The sequence below is a fragment of the Mustela nivalis genome (genome assembly GCF_964662115.1).
Source record: "Mustela nivalis genome assembly, chromosome: X".
Lineage (NCBI taxonomy): Eukaryota > Metazoa > Chordata > Mammalia > Carnivora > Mustelidae > Mustela > Mustela nivalis.
In genome coordinates, this window is record NC_139040.1 from 99,668,180 (window position 1) to 99,675,248 (window position 7,069).

Consider the following 7,069-nt stretch of genomic DNA (forward strand, 5'->3'; position numbering starts at 1 on the left):
GCCAGGCAAGACTGTGACCATAGCCTACACAACATCCCCCACCCCTCATTAACCTATGACCTTGACTCCCTGTTTGACAAGGTTTATCATACTTTCAAATCATATATTCATCATCCTAATTCTTTCCTTTTTATATTTTGCTTTATATATTTTATATATATTATATATGTTATATATTTACTTTATATATTTTACTGCAGCTATGTACATTCTTTTAAAATTAAAACCCCTTATTTTGGTTGTTTCTAACGTCAACAAAAAAGAACATTCTGCACATAATCTTTTGGAGCATTCCCCATCCTGCCAGATTTTGCATGGCTAAGATGTATCCCTATTTTCCTATGTCACTGTCACTCAGTCTCCTGTGTAATTTTCCACAGTGTGCCTATGCCACAATTTATTCCTCTGCTCACCTTTTGGTGGGCATTTGGCTTGGGGTGGCGTTGCCGGATTTAGCAAGTAAAAAATACAGGGCACCCAGTTAAATTTGATTTTAAGACCATTTTTTTAAGGATAAGTAGGTCCATGGAACATTTGAGACATCTTTATTACCAAAAAAGTATTCACTGCTTGTCTGAAATTCAAATTTAACTGGCCATCCTCTGTTTTATCTGACAGCCTTAGTCTGGAAACAAAGCTGCTGTGAACATGTCTATATGTGTCTTCCACTAGACAGGTTAAGATTTCCCTTGGGTCTATACCTAGGTGTGTGAATCCCAACTCAGGACCTTAACACCAAACCGTGTTCTTAAATGGCAGCTCTTGACTCTTGAGCCCCATCTCCCATTTTAAGACTATGAAAAGCATTAGAGTGGGGAGGAGAGGCCTACATGTGAGGACACTTTCAAATCATATATTTTTCTCCCAGGGCCAACCAATGGTGGCTGGGGCAAAATGGCCCCCAACAAATGGTGGTGGTGAGCAGGGACAGAGGAGAAGTTCCATTCCCCACCCAATCTCCCCGTCGCAGCCTTTCTGCCTAAAGGGGGCCTGAGGCAGGCAGGGAAAAACTGAGTGCCAAGCCAAGCTTGGAGTTCTGACTTTGTCGTCTTAGATGGGACATCTGCATTGCTCAATTGTGAACTGAAGTGACCGTAACTATCTATTACCTAACAATAAATAGAAATAAGACCTGCTTAGTTTGCACACAGGTTTTGGAGAAGATTACCCTCCCCGAATCAAGTCAAACAACCGAGCGCTGCTTTGTTCACGGCAGAAGCTATGCTTATCTGTATACTGGTTACACAGGCATGTCCTGATTGATGCTTATTCACCTCACACATACATTCAGTCATATCCAGCCAGCCACACTGGACTACCCAACCAGCCAAGAGGTCAAAGGGTTTCCTTCCCTCTCAGCCTCCTCTGGGCACTCCTTCCCCTTTCCACTTCTCTCCCTCGGTCTCTCTCCCTCCCTCCCTCCCTCCCTCTCCCTCCTTCTCCTGCTCCCTTTTCACTCCTCTCTGTAAAGCCTACTGCATTTTGCTATTCTCAGTCTCGGTGTCCTCCTCTTCCAAATCCCAGGATCTTGGTCCTCACTTTATAAGGAAAGTAAATGGTAGGGGAGTGGGAGTCTGACTGGCCTGGCAGGTGATAGAGTCATAATGATCTAACAGGATGTGAGTATCCTCATAATGAATAGGCAATCACGGATGAGGGTTTGGAAGCAGACTGTCATCCTGCTGGACACTGAGCTCTTCAGGAACAGAAATCATGCCTTATTTGCTTCAGTATCTCTAGCAGCAAGCCCAGTGTCCAGAACACAGTAGCCCTTCACCAGAGTTTATTGGAAGGATGAGCGAGTGGATGAATAAATGAATGGGAAAATGGATTTAGCAAAAGGCCACAGGGATCAACATTTGGTTACATCTATTTCAAGTATTATTTCCAACAATGAAGATAGAAGAGCAGTATCTAGCAAATTTGTGGTGACCAAAGCTGGAAAGGGGCCACAACGTAGTAGATGAGAGACTCAGGACTCGAGATCTCAACTGGATGGACGGAATGGGTGAAAGAAACAAGATGAAATTCGAGAAAGATAAGTGTAACCATCTGCATTGGATTCAAATTGTCAACGGCCCCAGTTTGGAAACTGCTTCCTTTGAAAATCCCCTGGGAAATTTTTGGTTCAGTGTGAGTCACAAGTAAAACATGGCTGCCAATACAGACATTCAGAACCGGGCTTAGGCAGGCCATATCAGAGAAGGCTCGGGAAAGGAGGATACTGCTAAATAGAGCAAGTCAGAGCCTGGTGACTGGGAAGGTAAGGGATTTGGGAACTTCAATATATAAGAAATATTTGAAGAAATGGGACATTTGTGCATGGAGATAAGACACAAGGAGTCAATCAGAGTAGGTTTAATCTGGTTGATGAGCCATACTATAGATGAGGAATTAGCTTTAGAATTCTGCCACAGTAGAATTACAGAGGGGTGATGTGCAGCTGAAGATACATAAGAACCCTGTCCCAGAATACCCCAGCTACGGAACGGGCTGCTTTATGAAGCAGGATCACTCCCACTCACTTTTGAATCAGGAGATTCAAAAGAAGCTCAGGAATGATCTCCAGGGGTCTGTGCAGGCCCTGGCCTCCAAAGTCCCTTTTGGTCTTGATAAGATGGGAGTCCACCCAGTCCACCTTTACTAGGTAAAGCCAGTCAGAATTCAGGGAGCAGGTGGATTACAGAGTGAAGCTGTGGCGTAAAGAGATACCAGCTATATCTGAAGCCAAGTAAAGAGTGTGGTCTGATGAGAGGCATTGGGGGCCAAACAGAAGGGAGATGAGCCAGTACTAAAATTAGTTAGGTGCCACTATGTTTGCAAGGCTTACTTAGAACCCAATATTCAAAGAACGTTCATAATCAGTTCCAATAAGAGCAAATAATATTCATCAAGCATTAATAATAGGCAGATCCCAAAGTTTCCTGTCTCTTGAAATTAAAAGCCAATTAGCCCTAGTCCTCTAGGGTCAGAAGCAGGTGAACTAAGAGTTGAGGAGAAGGGGCATGGGACTAAATCAGAACCCAAATGCCTACAGATGGTTTTGTTCTGCTGAATATGAAATATGTATTTGGAATCTTTGGTTTTAAACATGCAGTTACCTTATAGGAGACTGGTTCTATGTGTGGCATCCCCTAGGCGCTGGTTAGAAATGCAGAGTCTCAAGTCCCTCGCAGACATACTGAACCAGAATCTTCATTTTAACAAGAGCCCTGGGGAGCTTAGAGGCGCATTAGAATTTGAGAATTAGGGGCACCTGGGTGGCTCAGTCTGTTAAGCATCTGCCTTCAGCTCAGGTCATGATCCCAGGGTTTGGGGATTGAGCCCCACCTCAGGCTCCCTGCTCAGTGGGAAGCCTCTACCCTTCTGCCCAGCCCTCCCTTTCGTGCTCTCTCTCTCTCTCTCAAGTAAATAAATAAAATCTTAAAGAAAAAAGACCTTGGGAATCAGTGTTCTACACTAGAGTTGACCAAAAAATGTTGCTTTCTTGCAGTCTTATGCCATCAATCCAAATATGGGACACATGACCCAACAAGTATGAACATATTTAGGAAGACAACAGGACAGGATCTTTGGCATTAAGACCATTCCGGCTGCAAAACTGGTTCCCACGGTTACAGGAAGACGGACAGTTGCTGCCCAAGTGATTTCATGCTAAATCAAACAGCTGGGTTTAGCCTAAAGTAAACAAACAGAACATGTATCTCAGAATCTGGTAGTGACTGAGAGAATAGGAAAGCAAGTTTGATCCTTGGAATCCAACAATCCAGTGCTCTGGAACCCACCAATCCAACATTAGAGGCTTCAGTGATTAGGGTAATTGAGATGAACGATGAACACATCACCTGTCTTGACCTTTAGCTGTTCCCTCATTCTTCTCTTTAGTACATGACCCCATGCTCTACCATGGTGACCGCTGGTGCTATTTTAGAAGGGGTAGCAGAAGCCACCTGTTCCACCTGTATTGTGAAGGGCACCTGGCCTGTCATCTGGAACGGAGCAAGGATGAAAAGGGAATTGTAAGTTTCATGATGAAACGCCTTGAAACCTTTTTGTTTGTTTGTTTTTTGCACTGCCCAAGTACATTGTCCTTTTTAGTGTGAGAAACAACCCAAGAAACCAAGATAAATGGGAAAACATCAAGGCTCAAAATGAAGGATATTCTGGCCTTGAGTGAATCAGAAAATCCATGATTTTAATTCACATCTAACCATAAGAAACAACGAAATGGCCTTTTGATTTGTTCCAGTTTTAGGACCAAATCCAAACATCTTATGTAATAGGATGCTCAAGACTATTACTCACCCAGTAGTATTTCTCTTCCGAAAATCCCAAGAAGGACTTTCTTTAGACCGACATTTAAACAGAGTTCAGCCTTCCAACATTCTAAGGTTCCACCCTGTAATTGGGTGCAACTGGCTTCAACAGGGGTAGCCCAAGGTCACAAAACTCAGGCCCTGAAATCTCTCCAATACAGCCGCAAAAGGGATAGCAGCTATCTCTGTGGTTCTTATTTACACATTTTTTTCCTGTTCCATAAATCAGATGTGGGGTGGGGGGAGAAACTCTTGTTTGGCTTTTGCAACAGGACAGATCCACACATGTGCAGAAGGAGCACTGGGGGACCCTGCCCTCTGCTTTGGGGGGGCCACTTGTGTGCCTGGCAGTCCTTGCTCGCAGAAATGAACAAGTCTGGGAATGAGGGCAGGGTGGCAGATAAGCAGGTGGCTGGAGGCCAGCAGAAGCCATGGGAGCCATGGTAGGTATAGGCTTCCATTCCACATCCTTCTCCGAGCTCACTCGGACAGTGAGATGTCTCAGACAATCAGGGAGTATTAACAGGCACCATCCACACGCTTATCTATAAGAGAGTCATGTTTATTGGCAACATTCCCCCTGGCTTCACCCAGGGAGGGGAGCTGCTCTTTACACCCTGGTGTTCTATGGGTCAGAGAAGAACCCGTCTTCCCCAAGGCAGAGCATGCCCCTTGCCTGCTTTATCCGGCAGTTTGGCCAAGTAACTCAGCAATATTCATTTAGCAGCAATAATGGAGTTGGTGCTGGGGAAGGCTAAAACTAAGTGTGCAACATTCCGTCCCTGCCCTCAAGAAGGCCCCCATTGTGTGTGTGTGTCTGTGTCTGGTGGTGGCAGGTGGGCTATACTAACATGGCAAACTAGGGTTCACAAAGCAGGAGACAGTAAATGTCAAGAGAGTGGTAAAAACAAAGAAAGAGAGTATAGTTGCCTGGAACAGAGTGCAGTGCATTGTAACAGGAGTGAGGCAGGAGGGTGGAGGGTGGTCAAGCTATCTGGGAGCCTGAGGTCATGGGGGAGGGCATTCAGTGGTGGGCAGAGAAAATGGGGGATAGATCAAGGGGTCTGTGAAACTGGGAGAGAGGGGTGCAGTTGAGCCGTAGCTGGGGACAGTGGCTGCAGTAGAGGTTTCTACTCTGTGCAGGACTCCTCCTTTGGCTTGTGGCGTGGTCCAGAAAAAAACCTTTGTCAAGGAGGGCCAGAGCCATCCTGAGGACTGACAGGATGGATCAGGTGCCCAACCTTGATTGAAGGGATATTTCATATACTCCTCCAACTCCACCTTCTGCCCAAACTCTTTGCTACGCCAAGGTCTTAGTAGTACTCTCCTTCCACAGGGAGACACAGGACTAGTAATTGTCAAGTCAAATCTATCACCAAAAAAATGCAGTATTTCTTACAGGGAGAGAGGGAAAGCATGCCAGGCATGGTCCCCTCCACAGCATCATGGTGGCTGAGATCCCAGAAAGTGTGAGCTTCAAGTAGCCAGGCCCCACTCCATGTCTCATCCATTCCTCCTTTGGACCCTCACTCCCTTCTTCTGGTCTCCTGTGCAGCCTCCACAGCCCAGACCCTCTGGGGTTGCTGGTGTTCCCACAGACTGAGAAAACAAGCCATCAGGACTGTCCCCTCTGCCACATTTCCCCGCCTACTCACTTAACTCATAGGGCACCCACTCTTCCTCAGTCCCACCCCTAATCTCAGAGGAGGAGGTAGCCTTCTTGCTCAAGGCCATCCTCTCCCTCACCGCTCCACACACCATCCCTCCCTTCCTCTGTCATGGTGTCTCTTCACTTTCTTCTCAGCTCTCAGCATGAAAAATATCCCTCCAATCCCCAAAATCAAACTCAACAAAAACACAACACACACACACACACACACACACACACACACACACACACACCTTCCTTTAACCTCTTGCAGCCACTGCCCATTGCCCAAGTTCCCTTCTTAGCCACAGTCCTTCAGAGGGTGGTCTTTGCTGGCTTGACCCATTTCCTCAATTCCCTTCAGCCCTTGACCCTGGCTATGGCCTCTCACCCTCACTCTACTGAAACATGGGATCTTTAAGATCACCAGTTACCTCCCTGTTTCCAAATCTGGGGAAAACTTTCCCCTCCTCATTGGCTGGATGCTGTACCATTACCCTTTCACAATGTTTTGAATCTCTCCATTCCCCTGGTCTCTGTCTCCTGTGTCTCCTCCTGCCTCACTGACTCTCCCACTACCAACCCTGCTGGGAACCAAGTGTCATCTCCTTCCAGAAGCATCCATATCACCCTCTGCTAAGTTACAGAACTCTCCTCCAGGCTCCCTTAATGATCTGGCCCTTACCAAGTTATATCAACATTATCTGTTTATGTGTGTTTCCCCATCAAGCAAGAAGGGCCCAGAGGGAAGTGGCTATGGCCTTAGTGCCTGTCACAGATTACAATGTCCACAGGTACACCATAAAGTTTGTTCAACCAGCTTGGAACGAATGCCAAAGGCAATCTGGACTGATTTCCAGCTTGATGGTTTGTTTAGGATTTTATTTCCAACTGCACATGTTCTTTCTTTTTGACTCAAAGGCCCATATTCTAAAGGTACAACCCTCTAGAGAGTGCAGATGAGAGCTCCACATTCAGTGGGGAAGCTCCAGACCTAATTTCTCAAGGTCCTCCTTAGTCTACTTTCTTATTTTTGGTTACCATGTTGCTGGGGTCTTCCACTGACCTGGCCTTCTGTCCACTTGTGGGTGCTTGGTTCTTGCTG

At 46.1% G+C, this 7,069-nt stretch overlaps 1 long non-coding RNA gene across 4 annotated transcripts in view; it reads right to left on the reverse strand.

Annotated features, from left to right (window-relative positions):
• The window catches only part of LOC309856564, a 131,941-nt gene that overhangs the window by 31,886 nt on the left and 92,986 nt on the right, over nt 1-7,069 (reverse strand). Inside the window, exon 1 of one of the 4 annotated variants that reach the window (XR_014307279.1) lies at nt 3,102-3,211. The exons of the other annotated variants lie outside the window; for them this stretch is intronic. This is a non-coding gene — a long non-coding RNA (uncharacterized lncRNA). Of the gene's footprint in view, nt 1-3,101; nt 3,212-7,069 lie in introns of those variants that run through there. 4 annotated transcript variants of the gene reach the window in all.